Source organism: Cherax quadricarinatus, chromosome 82 (genome assembly GCF_038502225.1).
Source record: "Cherax quadricarinatus isolate ZL_2023a chromosome 82, ASM3850222v1, whole genome shotgun sequence".
NCBI lineage: Eukaryota > Metazoa > Arthropoda > Malacostraca > Decapoda > Parastacidae > Cherax > Cherax quadricarinatus.
This window is the reverse complement of record NC_091373.1, coordinates 13275182-13295175: the sequence shown is the minus strand read 5'-3', so window position 1 is coordinate 13295175 and position 19994 is coordinate 13275182. Positions and strand designations below refer to the sequence as shown.

The 19994-nt window shown below is 43.0% G+C and overlaps 1 long non-coding RNA gene across 2 annotated transcripts in view; it reads left to right on the top strand.

The window, feature by feature from the left end:
• Positions 1–13053, top strand: part of LOC138855124 (uncharacterized) — a 468769-nt gene extending 455716 nt beyond the window's left edge. For both annotated transcript variants that reach the window (XR_011394282.1, XR_011394281.1), the window contains exon 5: positions 12991–13053. This is a non-coding gene — a long non-coding RNA (uncharacterized lncRNA). The remainder of the gene's footprint in view (positions 1–12990) is intronic.
• The last annotated feature ends 6941 nt before the right edge of the window (positions 13054–19994 follow it).

The following is a 19994-nucleotide window of genomic DNA, read 5'->3' as shown; positions in this document are numbered from 1 at the left end:
CTTCTCCTCACTGAATTAATAATGCATCGAGGCGAAAACAAAGCCTCTGCTTCCTTACAGTCTGATTGATTCGCTTGTATAATTGATGAAAATGCGCTTGCGTTATGGCCGCTAATGTCAACAAACTTATATTTCCCCGTGTGATTACTGATTTGTTAACGTTGCCAGTGCCTGGGAAATAAGAATTTTTATTCATAGTTGTTCATTTTGGGGAGGCTTAATTTATATCATTTTAAAGTTTGCCTTTGCCGAACAAAGTAATGAGATTTCAATGAGGAACGATTTACTGTGCTATATATATATATATATAATATATATATATATATATGTATGTATGTTATCCACAAGTATATTGTCCCGCTTGTTTTGCTACTATATCAACAGCAGTCTCCGCGGCATTAAGAATCCAATTGAGGTTCCAAAGAGTACGGGATTCGGGGAAGAGTCCGCGGGAGGGAGAAACGGCTGTGTCCCATCAAACAGATGAGCTAATCCTAGGTCTCTCTCATGTATTTGTTCATTAATGTCACACGTCCCACTGCCTGTGCAATACGTATTGACCGCACCACTGGACATAGCTCCAGTACTCAGTCTATTCCAGAACTAGTTGCTTGTGTGTGGGACCAAAACCACAAGAGTCGTCCCAAACACACACTGACTTGTAAAACAACCACTGTAAACAAATAGTGAAATTCCAAGCGCTTTCGCGATTTCTTAGATTATCATGAAGTTTGATAGTGTGAGAAATCACGAAATTGCTCGGAATTTCATTATTTTTTCACAGTAGTGGTTTTGCATATTGTGATATCACCTGTTTACTGTGATTTTACTACACACATATTGACCTTTATTCAACATTTTCGACCATAAACATCTAATACACTCAAGCCTCGTAACTTGATTCCAAGAAACAGCCTATACACTGGAACGCTATATATAGCCCCAAGCGTAGGCTTTTAACAAGAATTAACCCCCAGTATATTGAAAATGAAACGTCTGCTGTAGAGGACCGGGGTGAGTACAAATCGTCCCAGAGTCGACGAAAATTTCTTCATAGTTAAAAAGGTAAGGAGACTCGCAGTTATATATATATATATATATATATATATATATATATATATATATATATATATATATATATATATATATATATATATATATATATATATATATATATAATTTACATTTACGTCTGACATGAGAAACAATCACAACAGAAGCTGCACTGGAACATAATATTCGTACGGGCCACTTGTTTGTTTATGCATAACAGTATGTTAGCTGTGGCTGGATGGTGGTGATGGTGGGGGAAGTGATGATGGTTGTGCTGGTAGGGATTGCTGAAAGTGATAGTAGTTGTGGTAGTGATTGGTGTAATTGGTAATGGTGTTTATTGATACTGATGGTGGGGCTGATGGTGGGGCTGATGGTGGTTGAAGTAGTGACTGTTGTTGGTGGTGGTGGAAAGACTATGATTATGAATGTAATGGTGTGAGTGATAATGAATTCTTAATTAATACCCAAGTAGTTCTTTAATCATAGAGGAAGGGAAGAGGAAGAATCAAAAGAAATTATAAATTAAAGCGGATAAACTTGGAAGAGAGAGAAAATTCGAAAAGGAGCATACGAAAGAACTGTATGAATGAACTGAGGATAAATAAATAACGCAAACAGAAAAAAGCAAATAAAATTATACTGGAAAGATATTTAACTTTCTGAACGTCTCCCTCACTGCATTCTTTCTCTCTCTCTCTCTTTACTCTTTCTTTTACTCTCTTTTTTTCCTCACCCTTTAATCTTTTTCGCCCTCTTTCTCACACTCCTCATGTTTGTCCCTCGCTCCATTCTCCTTTCTATCTCTGTCCTTCACTTTTTTACCATCCATTTCAGGCATCCTGTGTTTCAGGCATCCTTCTGTTTTTTAGGCATCTTGTGTTTCAGGGATCCTTCTGTTTTTTAGGCATCTTGTGTTTCAGGGATCCTTCTGTTTTTTAGGCATCTTGTGTTTCAGGGATCCTTCTGTTTTAAGCATCCTTCTGTATTTCAGGCATCCTGCGATTCATGTATCCTGTGTTTCAGGGATGCTGTGTTTCAGGCATTCTGTGTTTCATGGATTCTTCTGTGTTTCAGGGATCCTTCTGTGTTACAGGGATCCTTCTGTGTTACAGGGATTCTTCTGTGTTACAGGGATCCTTCTGTGCTTGAGGTATCCTGTGTTTCAGGGATCCTTCTGTTTCAGGGATCCTTCTGTGTTTCAGGGATCCTTGTGTGTTACAGGGATTCTTCTGTATTACTGGGATCCTTATGTGCTTCAGGGATCCTGTCTTTCAGGGATCCTTCTTTTTTTCAGGGATCCTTCTGTGCTTCAGGGATCCTTCTGTGCTTCAGGGATCCTTCTGTGCTTCAGGGATCCTTCTGTGCTTCAGGGATCCTTCTGTGTCTCAGGGATCTTTATCTGAAGACTCGTCTCGAACCAGTTTAATATTTCTGCGACAGACAAGTGGTGCTTTGTAGGAGTTGGCCTTGATCTAGATGCAGGGCTCATGATCCAAGGAATCAGAGCTATCCTTCGCCCCCTTCATGTGATTACTTCCCAGTCTCATGGAGTTGTATGATCCCTACGAATTTAGTTCTTTCCCCATGAATATAATTATAATTCATTACATATAATTTAACTCTGTATGTTATTTTTTTTTCCAGAAGGAAGAAAATCGAGTATTTGATTTTTTTTTTTACGTATGGTTTTTGGGTACTCGCACATTCACGTTTTGATGCCATTAAATTTGTAAAGTCTCTCATATTAAATTGATGAAGTTTTGATGCTACAAAATTTGGCAATATTTGATCCTTTATTTTGATCCAAATAACCTATAATAATGTTTTTGAAACCACAGGATCTGTTCAAGAAGTGTATTTCTCCCAGCACACACACACACACACACACACACACACACACACACACACACACACACACGCACACACGCACACACACACATATATATATATATATATATATATATATATATATATATATATATATATATATATATGAGAGAGAGAGAGAGAGTGAGTTTACTTTAATCTCTGTTTCTATAATTAAAATATTCTTGTCAGAACATTAAAATGGTATAAAATACCGACAGATTGTTAGGTAAGACACATATGCAACAGTTAGGTATCTTTATTTCGAAACGTTTCGCCTACACAGTAGGCTTCTTCAGTCGAGTACAGGAAAGTTGATAGAAGCAGAAGATACTTGAAGACGATGTAATCAGTCCATCACCCTTAAAGTTTTGAGGTGGTCAGTCCCTCAGTCTGGAGAAGAGCATTGTTCCGTTGTCTGAAACAATATGAAGTTGAAGTGACAGGATGGAGCCTTATATAGTGCCAGGAGGTGAGACGTAGGTTGCTTTGGGAGGGCAGGTCCCTCTCAAACCCAGCCGTTCTCACTAGTAGAGGTTGTCGAAGTTGATGGTCTGTACCAAGATACCCTTGTGTTGCAGTGTCTGAAGAAGCCTACTGTGTAGGTGAAACGTTTCGAAATAAAGATACCTAACTGTTGCATATGTGTCTTACCTATTCTTGTCTGTTGGTGATAAGTTTACGTGCAGAGTTAATGATGCTACTGTAGTAGATTGGATTTAAACCCCATTATCCAACCAAAGTTTAAGAGTTTACACTGAAAGATATATATTTCTCAATGTTTATACGTTCAACAGATTACTGGAATCAATATTTTTGGAATTAACTTATTCTTGACTGGTGATGAACAGGTGACATACAGCCTTTATGATGACTCTTATGCTCAATAGTCTTTAAATCCATTACTAACCAGTTTGAAAAGTGCTGATCCTGCAAAGTTCATTAAGTTTTGATCCTGTAAAGTTTTGACTCAATAAACTTTATTAACAAATCAGTAATCACACTGGGAAATATAAGTTTGTTGACATTAGCGGCCATAACGCAAGCGCATTTTCATCAATTATTCAAGCGAATCAATCAGACTGTAAGGAAGCAGAGGCTTTGTTTTCGCCTCGATGCATTATTAATTCAGTGAGGAGAAGGTAAATTATTCAATATTTCCTACTCAGAATCTCTCCCCAGCGGTGATGGTGGTGGTAGTGATGATAATGGTGGTTGGGGATGGTGGTAGCGGGAAGAGTTACTGTGGAGGTTCCCGTTGAATTGTTGGTGGTGGTAAGAGGAAGAGATGGTGTTGCAAGTGATGTATAAACACCAGAAACGTGGTGTATCTGGTAGTTTTATGTAAAAAAAGGAAGTCTGTTGAAGAAATACTCAAAGAGCTACCTGTTACCTCTTAGTAGTCAGAGGGTATTGTAATGATAGTCATGCAGAGTGATGGGGGGTATTGAGGACCAAAGAAGCATGTGGCACTATCGTATTCTAGTCTTTATAGATCAACTTTCACCAGAATAACAGAGTTACTCTTATAATAACGTTTGTACAGCTATATCCCATTTATAGAGCTATAAACATTATAAAATGAAGCCATTTAATACCATAAAACTAGAGGCTATGTTGACCGAGAAGTGTTTATCAGTGTATATACGCTGATACATAAACACATCTCGGTGTATACACTCTTTATTATGGTATTAATGGCTTTAATATGAAAACAGAATTTACCTTAGAGTTGGGGTGGGAAAATACGGCCCGAGGGCCATATCCGGCCAGCCAAGGAATTCTGTCTGGCCCAACAGTGTGTCTAGCAGTTTACGAACATTTATAGTGCCTCGAATTAACGACGGAATTAATTTTATGATGATGTCCTTAGCAGAAGCGAGTGTTGGACCGTCATAGAACATAACCTGACAACACTTGATGCAATATTTTAACTTTATTTTAGGGAAGCTACTCCTTGTTTTTTTTTCTTTTAAGTCCCGGCTGTTAATGACGGAGTGAGTATACGTCAGCGCTACCTGTGTTCCGGGGTTGGTACCTTCAGACATCTTCCTGGTAACCTGGGAATTGGAGTTTTCCTTCTTCTTGTGGTTTATTTGTTTACAGGTGGCCAGGGAGAGAATAGGCGGCTTCGCGTGCACACACTCCAGCTCTGGTTTCTAGCCAGACATTTGTCTCGGTAATTTTGTGGTACGTATTCGCTTCCTCGCGCCACGGGTAGGTGTTACGGACGGTATCTAAGTGCTAAGAGTAAGTTTTAACTTTGAGAGCAGGACTGTACTGAACAATATGATTCTCCTGGGCACAAAATCGTATAAAACTAGACATAAAGCGGTCGATGGGTAATCAGAGAGGTATTATATTAGGACCACTTGTACCTAAATGCACGTGATTTGAATACTGCAGTGTAGGGGCATACTTTTAGGTATAAACCGTCGTAGCCCTTAAAGCATCAGCAACGAAAACAACTGTAGTGGAAGTAGCAGCAGCCGCCACCTTCGCTGCTGACAACTGTGTCTGGTCCAGTGTGAGTTCTGGCGTTGTTTTACGATATCTGTAAAGGAATCAGCAACTTATCTTCAGTTACAGTACTGTGTATCGATCCTTTGTGGTGTCGTACCTGGCTGGGCAGGCTAGTAGATATTCAACTACTGAACAAGTCAGTTTGGTGGCCAGGAGGGAGAGTTCTTGCCTTATGTAAATACTACCACCATCAACCACCCACTACTTACCACCTCCACTACCATCCATCAACCACTACCATCCATCAACCACCACCATCCATCAACCACCACCATCCATCAACCACCACCATCCATCAACCACCACCATCCATCAACCAACACCTCCACCATCCATCAACCATGACCTCCACCACTAACCCCACCATCATTGCCTCCGACCAACCATCATCATCATCTCCCACCGCCACTATCCCCACCCAGCCCCACCTACCCCAACAACCCTCTCCCACCACCATCCCCAACCACCCCCACCCAGCCCCACCTACCCCCACCACCCTCCCCACCCAGCCCCACCTACCCCCACCACCCTCCCCACCCAGCCCCACCTACCCCCACCACCCTCCCCACCCAGCCCCACCTACCCCCACCACCCTCCCCACCCAGCCCCACCTACCCCCACCACCCTCCCCACCCAGCCCCACCTACCCCCACCACCCTCCCCACCCAGCCCCACCTACCCCCACCACTCTCCCCACCGAGCCCCACCTACCACCACCACCCTCCCCCCACCACCCTCCCCCCACCACCCCCACCCAGCCCCACCTACCACCACCACCCTCTCCCACCACCCCCACCGAGCCCCACCTACCACCACCACCCTCCCCCACCAACCCACCATCCTCCACCATTACTACTATCACCACCACAACCCCCAACCACCACCACCATCACCACTACCCCCATCCACCCACCGCCATCGCCACTACCCCCATCCACCCACCACCACCACCACCACCACTATCCCTGTCCACCCACTACCACCACCACTATCCCTGTCCACCCACCACCACCATTATCCCTGTCCACCCACCACCACCATTATCCCCACCCACCACAATTATCCCCACCCACCACCACTATCCCCACCCACCACCACCATTATCCCCACCCACCAACCACCACAACCACCACCATTATCCCCACCCACCAACCACCACAACCACCATCAATATCCCCACCCACCACCACCACAACCACCATCAATACCCCCTCCCCTAAGCAGCTTCAACTTCTCACATTCTCATTAATATGAAAATGCATTTATTGAGAAAATGTCTGCCCACTGATTCGTTCTAATTTTTAACTGATATCAATAAGTCTTAATCTTTTCTGTGTATAAATGGAAGATATGAATTTGACACAGAGAACCTTATCTAAGCTGGCCAAGCTGTAATGTGGCTCGCAGGTCAAAGAAATTGTCCACCCCGGCCTTCAGGTTAATTACTTTCGGTTTTTATACTCGGATATATACACCTCTCTGTGTATATATCTGCTTTACGGTATTAAATTGCTTTAGTATTATGGAACTTAAGTATCATACTTAGTACTATATCTGAAAAATTGTGTAAACATTAGCAGAAAAGAAAGTTCTTCTGAAGGCTTTATTTTCAGTATAGTCACGGCATGATGTCTTTGTGACTGTGTTGAGTATATTCTCTTGACGTGTGTGCACTGAGAGCAGCAGTGCATTTATCCTATGCTCTCTTGACCGCTCGTTGTTGCTTATAGCCTTGGTAACCGCATGTTCTCTGGGGACCGCTCGTTGTTGCTTATAGCCTTGGTAACCGCATGTTCTCTGGGGACCGCTCGTTGTTGCTTATAGCCTTGGTAACCGCATGTTCTCTGGGGACCGCTCGTTGTTGCTTATAGCCTTGGTAACCGCATGTTCTCTGGGGACCGCTCGTTGTTGCTTATAGCCTTGGTAACCGCATGTTCTCTGGGGACCGCTCCCCTCAAGGAAGGTTCCTTGATGTTGGTGAGGGGCTCTTGATTTAGGGAATTGGATCTGCGCTCCAGTTCCCCGAATTAAGCCTGAATGCCTTCCACATCCCCCCCAGGCGCTGTATAATCCTCCGTGCTTGTAACACAGCGAGGTGCTGTGTGGTTCTTTTTTTCAGCAGGTGGTGTCAGGGGTAAGACAAGATAAGGTTTTGTTGGGATTTTTAACCTGGGGAGGAGGGGAGGTTAGTCACCTAGGATTACTCAAGAAAATCAGTGCGTCATTGAGGACCGTCTGTCTTATTTCCTCTAGGATCTTTTAATCTTGCCCTCCCCAAGATTTATGCGTCTAGCACCAACGGTCTGGTTGATTAGGTCATCCACCGAGAGGCCTGGTCCGGGACCAAGCCGCGGGGGCGTTGACCCTCGGAGCACTGCCAAGATCACCCTACTCGGTGTACAGATCGCCTTGGTATGTAGAAACATCGTCCTCATCGGAACACAATATACTTCACCCTGTTGGACACAAAGTCGACCCCTCCCCTCGCAAATCGACTTCGCCAGTTGGTAGACATTAGCGAGAGAAACCCAAGCCTATTTCCATTTGAGTCATAGGCACAGTAAATACGACCCTGGGAAACATTTGTGATGGACTGAACGAGGTCGTTCGCTCAGCTCCAAGTATTTACTTTTTTTAATGGTACTTGGAATTGCTATTATAGTATGTCGGAGGAGGGGGGGTTATTTAGGTCGTTGCGTGTTTAAGTCATTATGTTTAGGTCAGTGTTCATTGTTTAGCTCGCTCTGTGTTTAGGTAGTTGTAATGAGGCTCTGCGTTTTAATCTTCGTGTTTAGGTAGTTGTATGTTTTAATCATGTGTTTAGTTTATTTTTTTTTAATTTTAGCGTTTAGGTCGCTGTGTTTTGAACCTTGAATGTTTCAGCCATTTGTGCGTATTGATCTATAGGCATTTTAATTGTTTTCTTCGTTATTATTTGTTTGGTCGTTTTTACACATTTCGGTCGCTGTCTTGCGTTTAGACTCTGCTTGTTTGGTTGTTGCAATGTGTTTGAACATTTCATGATTGGTTGGTAGTACGTGTTTACCTTTTGTTATGTGGTGGTTCACTGTTCTGTGTTTGATCGTTTTCGTTGTTTAAATTCGGTTGCTGTTATGTAGTTGGTAGTTCCAGGTTTTTGGTTACTGTGTTTGATTATGCAGTTGGTAGTTCCATGTTGTTTTTTTATTTTGGTCGCTGTGTTTGGTTGCTGTTACGTAGTGGGCATTTCCACGTTCTTTTTTTTTGTTTTTGGTTGCTGTTGTACGGTTGGTCGTTCTATGGTACATATTATTTTTGTTTGGTTTTTGGCTGTTTAATTATTTTTTATTTTTTTAATAAATTTCATGGGGAAGTCCGTTTAATTAATGCATATCCGTATATTTACATAGTCTCTCTTTTTAATTCATATCATGGCTTGCATGTTACATTACAATAATTATTTTTACCATACTGTGCTTTTGTGTGTAGCTCGTGTGGGTGTCCCTTGTTAGCTTGGAGAGTTCGATATGCGTTGACATGCCTACGCATGCGTAATCAGCTATAATGCGTCGACGTTCATAGTTTTATGTAAGCGTCTATTCGCTCCTGAACCGTTGTAAGGATTGTTCGAAACGTGTTAGGTGTCCTCTGTGAAGTATGAGTTGTTAGTTGCTTAAGGAGTGTTTGTGTGTTTCTCGTTTGTGTGTCGACATGTGCACGTATTTATTGGTAGTGACTGCATTACATCTGGAATCTACATTATCTGATTAAAGAAGGTCACTTCAACCAGTTAGATTTGTCTACTTGCAGGTGAATCTCGTCCATGTTGCGCTCTTCTAGCAGAAATAGCAACAGTCTCGGTTTCACTTTACCAAATTTGAGTTACAGAAGAAAAGAATGAAGGTTGTCATGACGGGAAAAGGAATAGTCTTCCTCTTCACCAGGGGGAGGAAATAGAAGCTTCCCCTTCACAGAAGGGGAGGAAATAGAAGCTTCCCCTTCGCAGAAGGGGAGGAAATACAAGCTTCCCCTTCACAGAAGGGGAGGAAATACAAGCTTCCACTTCACAGAAGGGGAGGAAATACAAGCTTCCCCTTCACAGAAGGGGAGGAAATACAAGCTTCCCCTTCACAGAAGGGGAGGAAATACAAGCTTCCACTTCACAGAAGGGGAGGAAATACAAGCTTCCCCTTCACAGAAGGGGAGGAAATACAAGTTCCACTTCACAGAAGGGGAGGAAATACAAGCTTCCCCTTCACAGAAGGGGAGGAAATACAAGCTTCCCCTTCACAGAAGGGGAGGAAATACAAGCTTCCACTTCACAGAAGGGGAGGAAATACAAGCTTCCCCTTCACAGAAGGGGAGGAAATACAAGCTTCCCCTTCACAGAAGGGGAGGAAATACAAGCTTCCCCTTCACAGAAGGGGAGGAAATACAAGCTTCCCCTTCACAGAAGGGGAGGAAATACAAGCTTCCCCTTCACAGAAGGGGAGGAAATACAAGCTTCCACTTCACAGAAGGGGAGGAAATACAAGCTTCCCCTTCACAGAAGGGGAGGAAATACAAGCTTCCCCTTCACAGAAGGGGAGGAAATACAAGCTTCCCCTTCACAGAAGGGGAGGAAATACAAGCTTCCCCTTCACAGAAGGGGAGGAAATACAAGCTTCCCCTTCACAGAAGGGGAGGAAATACAAGCTTCCTCTTCGCAGAAGGGGAGGAAATACAAGCTTCCCCTTCACAGAAGGGGAGGAAATACAAGCTTCCCCTTCACAGAAGGGGAGGAAATACAAGCTTCCCCTTCACAGAAGGGGAGGAAATACAAGCTTCCCCTTCACAGAAGGGGAGGAAATACAAGCTTCCCCTTCACAGAAGGGGAGGAAATACAAGCTTCCCCTTCACAGAATGGGAGGAAATACAAGCTTCCCCTTCACAGAATGGGAGGAAATTCAAGCTTCCCCTTCACAGAAGGGGAGGAAATACAAGCTTCCCCTTCACAGAAGGGGGAGGGAATACAAGCTTCCCCTTCACAGAAGGGGGAGGGAATACAAGCTTCCCCTTCACATAGACGGGGGAATACAAGCTTCCCCTTCACATAGACGGGGGAATACAAGCTTCCCCTTCAGAGAAGTGGGAGGGAATACAAGCTTCTCTTCACAGAGGGGAGGGAATACAAGCTTCCCCTTCGCAGAGAGGGGAGGGAATACAAGCTTTCCCTTCACAGAAAGGGGAGGGAATACAAGCTTCCCCTTCACAGATAGGGGAGGGAATACAAGCTTCCCCTTCACAGATAGGGGAGGGAATACAAGCTTCCCCTTCACAGAAGGGGAGGAAATACAAGCTTCCCCTTCGCAGAAGGGGAGGAAATACAAGCTTCCCCTTCACAGAAGGGGAGGAAATACAAGCTTCCCCTTCACAGAAGGGGAGGAAATACAAGCTTCCCCTTCACAGAAGGGGAGGAAATACAAGCTTCCCCTTCACAGAAGGGGAGGAAATACAAGCTTCCCCTTCACAGAAGGGGAGGAAATACAAGCTTCCCTTTCACAGAAGGGGAGGAAATACAAGCTTCCCCTTCACAGAAGGGGAGGAAATACAAGCTTCCCCTTCACAGAATGGGAGGAAATACAAGCTTCCCCTTCACAGAGAGGGGGGAATACAAGCTTCCCCTTCACAGAAGGGGAGGAAATACAAGCTTCCACTTCACAGAAGGGGAGGAAATACAAGCTTCCCCTTCACAGAATGGGAGGAAATACAAGCTTCCCCTTCACAGAGAGGGGGGAATACAAGCTTCCCCTTCACAGAAGGGGGAGGGAATACAAGCTTCCCCTTCACATAGAGGGGGGAATACAAGCTTCTCTTCACAGAGGGGAGGGAATACAAGCTTCCTTTTCACAGAGAGGGGAGGGAATACAAGCTTCCCCTTCACAGAGAGGGGAGGGAATACAAGCTTCCCCTTCACATAGAGGGGAGGGAATACAAGCTTCCCCTTCACAGATGGGGGAGGGAATACAAGCTTCCCCTTCACAGAAGGGGGAGGGTATACAAGCTTCCTTTTCATAGAAGGGGGAGGGAATACAAGCTTCCTCTTCACATAGAGGGGAGGGAATACAAGCTTCCCCTTCACAGAAGGGGGAGGGTATACAAGCTTCCCTTTCATAGAAGGGGGAGGGAATACAAGCTTCCCCTTCACAGAGAGGGGAGGGAATACAAGCTTCTCTTCACAGAGGGGAGGGAATACAAGCTTCCCCTTCAAGGGGGGGGAGGATAAATAAAGCACTTTCACTTGCTTCAACTCCAGTTACTCAGTACTACAATTATCAGTGAAATTATTCTGGATAAAGTAACATACAAGTATAAAGGAAAACATTTATTGGACTAATAATGGGAATATAGAAAATATATAATTACCGGTTAAGTAGTGAGAAGGGAGGAAAATAACACGTAATTTTATGGGGAGAGAGAGAGAGAGAGAGAGAGATAATTCAATGATCTATTAAGCAGCTATGAGTAATAGGAATACCATCTAGATGATTAATAAATGAACCAAGAGAGAGTTGATTATGATAATTTTTCTCCACTAAGAGGACTGCAGCATCGTCTCTCCTCCGTTTATGGAGTCCTGGATCCTGTTTCCTCTCTATCCACTACCAGAATCCTTCGTCCATAGCAGAAAAAAGAGAAAACACTGTCTAGAGACACACTTGCCCCCCAAAATCAAACACCAGTGGGTAAACTGTCGCCCAGCATCACAAGATTAGACAGCTATGACATCTGTAAACATAAACTTTGATATGTATATTTTCTGGAGACAATTTATAAAATATTCTAAAGCGTACTGCATTTATTATAGGACACTGCTGTGTTATGATAGTCATGTATACAGAACACAGGCACAGTGCCGTGACTGCAACAGTTGATAAATTAGACACATGTGCAACTCTTGGGTATCTTTATTGAGGAAACGTTTCGCCACACAGTGGCTTCATCAGTCCATACAAAGGAGAATCTTGAAGAACAGGAGGAGAATGAGGTAATCAGTCCCTCAACCTTGAGTCGATGTGGTCAGTCCATCAGTCGGTTCTCTGAACCATTCGTCTACAAACTGCAACAGTACACATAGGAGAAACAAACTTTATGACGACGTTTCGGTCCGACTTGGACCATTAACTAGTCACACGTGTATGTCAGGTTAGGCAAAATTTGCCAGAAAATTGTATAACTACTTCCTGACGTTCTTGTAGCCATATGACGACCACCGCTGGAGCTTCGGTCGTGTGACCGAGGTCTTCCTCAGCCTCGCTAGTCCATCACTTTAACATTTAAAGATAACTTTTGGTGTTCATTTCGTGTTTGTAGTGAAAAACTTAGCATCACATCCTTTAATGTGATACGTGATAACTGATGCGGTGGACTGGTAAGCCAGCAGGAGGCCTCGAGCATATGACTGAAACCACCATGAGCTTGATCATCGTATTGTCCCGCGTCAGGAAAATAAATTCCCCATTTTCTTCTGCCAAACAAAATGCCACCAAATCCAAATTTCTCTCTCATGAATCCAAACCATTTCAGGATGGTTGTAGTTGAGGCTCCGGGGCGAGACAGCACGACCTGGATGGAAACTGGAATTAAAGGCAAGTGAAGAATAAGGCTTAAAGGGCCGTAGGTAGAATAATTCATAAATAGTCCCCACTTTTGAAAGGAAACTGGTGAGATTTCGGTTCATCCTGGGCCATTATCTAATCAAGTAAATGTGGTAAATTGATAATGGTCCAGGGTGGACCTAAACATCGTCTTAGGTGGACCTAAACGTCCTCTACGGTTTCCTCTGCAAAGTGTGAATTATTTGTGAGTAGAGGTAAGCGTTCAATTTATTAATTATTAACTATAAATAATGCTGGGCATAGCTCAGAGCCTGTAGTAAACAAGAATTATATTCTAGATGCTGAAAATTTTCAAATTAGAATATGCTATCTGAACCACTGCCATTATCACTGAGAATCACTAATGGCAAACACAGCCCGAGTCATTGACAAAAACAGCCTGTATCTTTGACAAAACCAGTGTCTGGCAGAGACTTTATTACAGATGAAATATCAGAATATGACTTCATAGTCATACTAGGAGGGAGATACATGGGAGGAGAGTCCCAGACAACGCACATCATGGCAGGAGAGTCCCAGACAACGCACATCATGGTAGAGTCCCAGACAACGCACATCATGGTAGAGTCCCAGACAACGCACATCATGGTAGAGTCCCAGACAACGCACATCATGGTAGAGTCCCAGACAACGCACATCATGGCAGGAGAGTCCCAGACAACGCACATCATGGCAGGAGAGTCCCAGACAACGCACATCATGGTAGGAGAGTCCCAGATAACACACATCATGGCAGGAGAGTCCCAGACAAGACGCATCATGGCAGGAGAGTCCCAGACAAAGCACATCATGGTAGGAGAGTCCCAGACAAGACACGTCATGGTTGGAGTCCCAGACAAGACACATCATGATAGGAGAGTCCCAGACACGGACATCATGGCAGGAGAGTCCCAGATAACACGCATTATTGTAGGAGAGTACCAGACAACAAACATCATGGTAGGAGGGTCCCAGCCATGAAATATCATGGTAGGAGGGTTCTAGACAACACACATCATGGTGGGAGGGTCCCAGACAATGCACATCATGGTGGGAGGGTCCCAGACAATGCACATCATGGTGGGAGGGTCCCAGACAATGCACATCATGGTGGGAGAGTCCCAGACACCACATCATGGAGGGAGGGTCCTAGACAACACACATCATGGAAGGGGGATCCCAGACAACACACATCATGGTAGGGGGGTCCTCAGACATGACACATCATGGTAGGAGGGTCCCAGACATGACACATCACTCAAGGTGAATGAGAAAGAAAATTCAACCTCATGAGAAATTAAAGGTTAGATGGAAGTGGATCAAAGGGGAAGCAACAATGGCCTGATTATACAGAATGTGAGACCGACCGACCGACCGACTTGATCGACATAAATGACCTCCAGAGGTTAAGTCGGAGTGATAGAGGTAGGGAGTTTGTGATGGGTTGGGAAGAGTCAGTGGGGGGAGGGGTACTGGTGGGAGGGTATAATAGGAGGGAGGGCACTGGAGAGGGATGGGAAGGAAGGAAGGAAGGAAGAAAGGAAGGAAGGAATGGGTTACGATACTCAACTTCCTCATTGTGGGAAAATATTTAGTGACGTAGCATCTCTTTTGGTGTCTGCCGGGTCATGCAGCCAGATCATGAAGCCTGGGCACGTAGGCATGATCAGCTGCTAGGGTATGAAGCCAGGGATGAAGCCAGGGTATTATGTTAATGTTATTTTATAAACCTACCTTTCCTCCTTCCTCCATCATCACCACTACATCGGTTCTTCCACCTCTTGTGTATCTCCCCTCCCACTACCTCTTTTTCCTTCCCTCTTCGCCACGTCTTCCACTGCCACGTTTCCTCTCCTGTCCCTCACTATACCTTCCCCCTCTCTCTCCCTTCTCTCACTACCCCTCTCTTATTATCTGTTCCCATTTTTATGTTTAGCAAAATTGTATACATTACCAGTGGATTAGTACCATGTATTGTATGATAGTTACACAGTGCCAACCAAAATTTTATCTTGGTCATATTGCATTATCGTAATGAACTTTCCCAGCTCAAGCTAACAGATATATGTCAGCCAATGTGTGTGGTATAATATGGAAAGGAAACATAGCTTGAGGCTGAGGAAACACTTCCTAACGTTCCCGTGACTCTTCTGAGGTTTCAGCTTGCTGTTGTACCCTCGTGTACCTGTTTCCCCGCCTCTCGATCATCCTATCTCTGTCTACCCTATCAGTTCGTCGTGAGTATTTTGTATGTTTTTTCGTGTCACCCCTTGTTCATCTGTCCTCAGATATCAGGTTTAGTGCCTCTTGTCCCTCACAGCTCGTATCACTTAGCCCTAGAATTTAACCCACGAAACGGGTTCAAACCTCACCTGTTCTGTGGTTTGTTTGCAAACGCTTTGATGCGATTTTGTGAGTCTAGAATTTTCTCTCTGCAATCCCCTGCATTTTTTTCCAGTTTCTTGATTTGCTTAATCAGTTGTGGGTTCCATGCTGGTGCTGCGTACTTCAAGGACGAACCTGTCATATGTTGTATATAGTGTCGTTAATAACACTGTTGATGATCCTGAGAGCTAAATTCAGGTTTTCCAAATGCACATATTCTTCAGAAGTTGGATGATGGGCTTCTAAAACATCATTGTTGCTGATGTAGATATATGGTTCAGAGAACCGACAAGTTGATAAATTAGGCACATCTACAACACTTGGGTATTTTTATGGAAACGTTCCGTCACACACTTGTTTTTCTCAGTCCAATACAGAGAAGAGTGGTTGAAGATCAGGAGAAGTTTGAGGTAATCAGTCCCTCAGCAATTTCTGGGGAATAAATTCCAATAATCACTTGTCGGACCCATTTCTGCAGTTCGTCCAGGTCCGTTTCAAAGTTTTCCTTGTTCTTTCCTGTATATATTTTTCTCATTAGTTTCACATCTGCTAACATCAAGCTATCTCCTCCGGGATGCTGTTCACATACACCATAAACAGTAAACAGTACGGGTCTTAGTACTGATCCTTGTGGAACCCTAACTTGACAAACTTGCCCTTTCTGCCACCTCTTACCGGACTGTGTGCGTGTGTGCGCGCGCGAGTATTCTCATGTTTATGACTATGTCAGCCTGGAGAGAAATATTATATAAACATTTATTCCAGAATCTCTAATAGTGTGTCTGCGTATATATGAACACATGTTTATATGACCCGGAATTAATGCAGCCCAGCGTAATTGCAAAGTAAATAATTATATATATATATATATATATATATATATATATATATATATATATATATATATATATATATATATATATATATATATATATATATATATATATATATTATATTTATTTATTTTTGTTAGCACACTGGTCTATTCCCACCAAGGCAGGGTGGCCCGAAAAAGAAAAACTTTCACCATCATTCACTCCATCACTGTCTTGCCAGAAGGGTGCTTTACACTACAGTTTTTAAACTGCAACATTAATACCCCTCCTTCAGAGTGCAGGCACTGTTCTTCCCATCTCCAGGACTCAAGTCCGGCCTGCCGGTTTCCCTGACTCCCTTCATAAATGTTACTTTGCTCACACTCCAACAGCACGTCAAGTATTAAAAACCATTTGTCTCCATTCACTCCTATCAAACACGCTCACGCATGCCCGCTGGAAGTCCAAGCCCCTCGCACACAAAACCTCCTTTACCCCCTCCCTCCAAGTTTTCCTAGGCCGACCCTTACCCCACCTTCCTTCCACTACAGACTGATACACTCTTAAAGTCATTCTGTTTCGCTCCATTCTCTCTACATGTCCGAACCACCTCAACAACCCTTCCTCAGCCCTCTGGACAACAGTTTTGGCAATCTCGCACCTCCTCCTAACTTTCAAACTACGAATTCTCTGCATTATATTCACGCCACACATTGCCCTTAGACATGACATCTCCACTGCCTCCAGCCTTCTCCTCGCTGCAGCATTCATCACCCATGCTTCACACCCATACAGGAGCGTTGGTAAAACTATACTCTCATACATTCCCCTCTTTGCCTCCAAGGACAAAGTTCTTTGTCTCCACAGACTCCTAAGTGCACCGCTCACCCTTTTCCCCTCATCAATTCTATGATTCACCTCATCTTTCATAGACCCATCCGCTGACACGTCCACTCTCAAATATCTGAATACATTCACCTCCTCCATACTCTCTCCCTCCAATCTGATATCCAATCTTTCATCACCTAATCTTTTTGTTATCCTCATAACCTTACTCTTTCCTGTATTCACTTTCAATTTTCTTCTTTTACATACCCTACCAAACTCATCCACCAACCTCTGCAACTTCTCTTCAGAATCTCCCAAGAGCACAGTGTCATCAGCAAAGAGCAACTGTGACAACTCCCACTTGATGTGTGATTCTTTATCTTGTAACTCCACGCCTCTTGCCAAGACCTTCGCATTTACTTCTCTTACAACCCCATCTATAAATATATTAAGCAACCACGGTGACATCACACATCCTTGTCTAAGGCCTACTTTTACTGGGAAATAATTTCCCTCTTTCCTACATACTCTAACTTGAGCCTCACTATCCTCGTAAAAACTCTTCACTGCTTTCAGTAACCTACCTCCTACACCATACACCTGCAACATCTGCCACATTGCTTCCCTATCCACCCTGTCATACGCCTTTTCCAAATCCATAAATGCCACAAAGACCTCTTTAGCCTTATCTAAATACTGTTCACTTATATGTTTCACCGTAAACACCTGGTCCACACACCCCCTACCTTTCCTAATGCCTCCTTGTTCATCTATCCTATTCTCCGTCTTACTCTTAATTCTTTCAATAATAACTCTACCATACACTTTACCAGGTATATATATATATATATATATATATATATATATATATATATATATATATATATATATATATATATATATATATATATATATACACAGTTGCAACGTTCAGATGCATATATATGACAGCCACAGCTACACCATACAAGTGTGATTCCTGAAAAATGTCTATTCAGGGCGGTGGTATCTCGCTCGACTCAGTCGAAAAGACTCGGGTTTTATACTGGGGAGGGAGGGGGAAGAAATACATGGGCAAGTCTCCTTATAGAAGCTGCTACTGTCACCTAACAATAAATAAATAGCTAAGAAGAGTGTCCCGTAACTCGGTTGGTAGCGCACTCATTTCACACTTTGAGGTCCGTGGTTCGATTCCCCGTACTGGTGGAAACAATGGGGAGTGTTCCCTTAATACACTTGTTGCCCCTGTTCACTTAGCAGTACGTAGGTACCTGGATGTTAACAGACTGGTGTGGGGCGCATCCAGGGAATACAAAGTCTAAATTGCCAAATATGCTCTGCATAACCAGGAGTTTTCTATATAGTATGTCACTGATGTCAGCTATGGTCTGTATAAGTTGTATCATGTACTTATAGAAATAAAAATTATTGTCATTAAATTAGTGGAATATAGATTGTATTCTGAGGAAGAGCACCTACGTTCGCCAATGAAAATAAGTCACAATACTTGGCTTTCTGGATGATTTATACTCCTCGGTTAATAAAACAAATAAAGCCTTCATCGTTTTATAATTTCTTAGACTCGAGATCCTATATAACAGAACCCTTCTCCAGGCTGAGGGACTGACCACCTCAAAACTGTCTTTGAGGGTGATGGACTGATATCTTTCTATCTTTACTGCCTTCTCTATATTTGACTGAAGAATCCTACTGTGTAGGCGAAACGTTTCGGAATAAAGCTCCTGGACTTGTTAGAAGGGTTGAGATTTGTCTCCTAACCTTAACACCTGTGAGGAGCTCTTCGTCTAATGATCCTTGGATCGATCCTGAGTGCCTTCTATTCCCATGAGGTATATAATCCCTACGGACTAGAGCTTCCCCCAGATAGTAATGATATACCTCCTTCGTCTCTTCAGGAAGTGAGCTGAGGCTCCTCTCTATTGATATTTACATAGCTGCTCCATTAGAAACTTTGTTAATGACTGGTTGGTTAATGAGGTTTAAAGAAAATCAAGTATACAGTGGCCAATAATGCTTCGTGTAACTTTTCAACACAAGAATACACTAATTAAAAAAAACATATAGACTCAGAGATAATTATACCTCTCATTGTATTAATCCTGTGTTATACCGTGACCTACGCTATTCCGTTTCCATACAAGAGCTGGGATACGGGGGATACCGTTCTCGGATCAATCGGCTACAGAAGCGCATCTAATTTCTGAAGTCTCCCTTAGTAGGAGAGAGAGAAAACGGATTGACCCGTGATGAATAACCAAACATCGGCTGTAGTTCCCGCAGAGTTTCCATGACTTTTCTAAGCATTAGGAAGGTGTTGCAAAACATTAATAAGTTTATTTAGACACAGGTACACTTAAGTACAATTATCATGCATAGTGTAAATTACCTAGGATAAAGAACAAAAGGCACAATACCGTGACTGGAACAGTATACAAATAACCCGCACAATATTATATATATATGAACGCCACGAGAGTTAGCTAGATCGTGTCTTTGTTAACTCTATTCACTTGACATTAGCACAAATTAAACTGATAAAAATTATATAACATGATCATGCACGCAGCACCTGAAATCCTGTTTTTCTAAAGAAATACAAAATACCCTTAGTATAATCCCTCAGGTTAAGTCCCAGAGACTTTTACACCATCGGAGCAATGGTGTCAAATTCCCAACTCGTAGCATTAACAGCAAACCTGAAAGCACTGTAACATTTACTTAGGTAGAAAAACATTAGCAACATAACTCAGTTTCCAGTTCTCATGTAGAAAAGCAGAAATAATGTGTCAACATTTTTTGTGATATTTTATGAAGTGTCTATTTCAGTCTTGTCATGTATGTCAAATTCCAAATTTTTTTCGAAAATATAGTTTATTTTTCATAG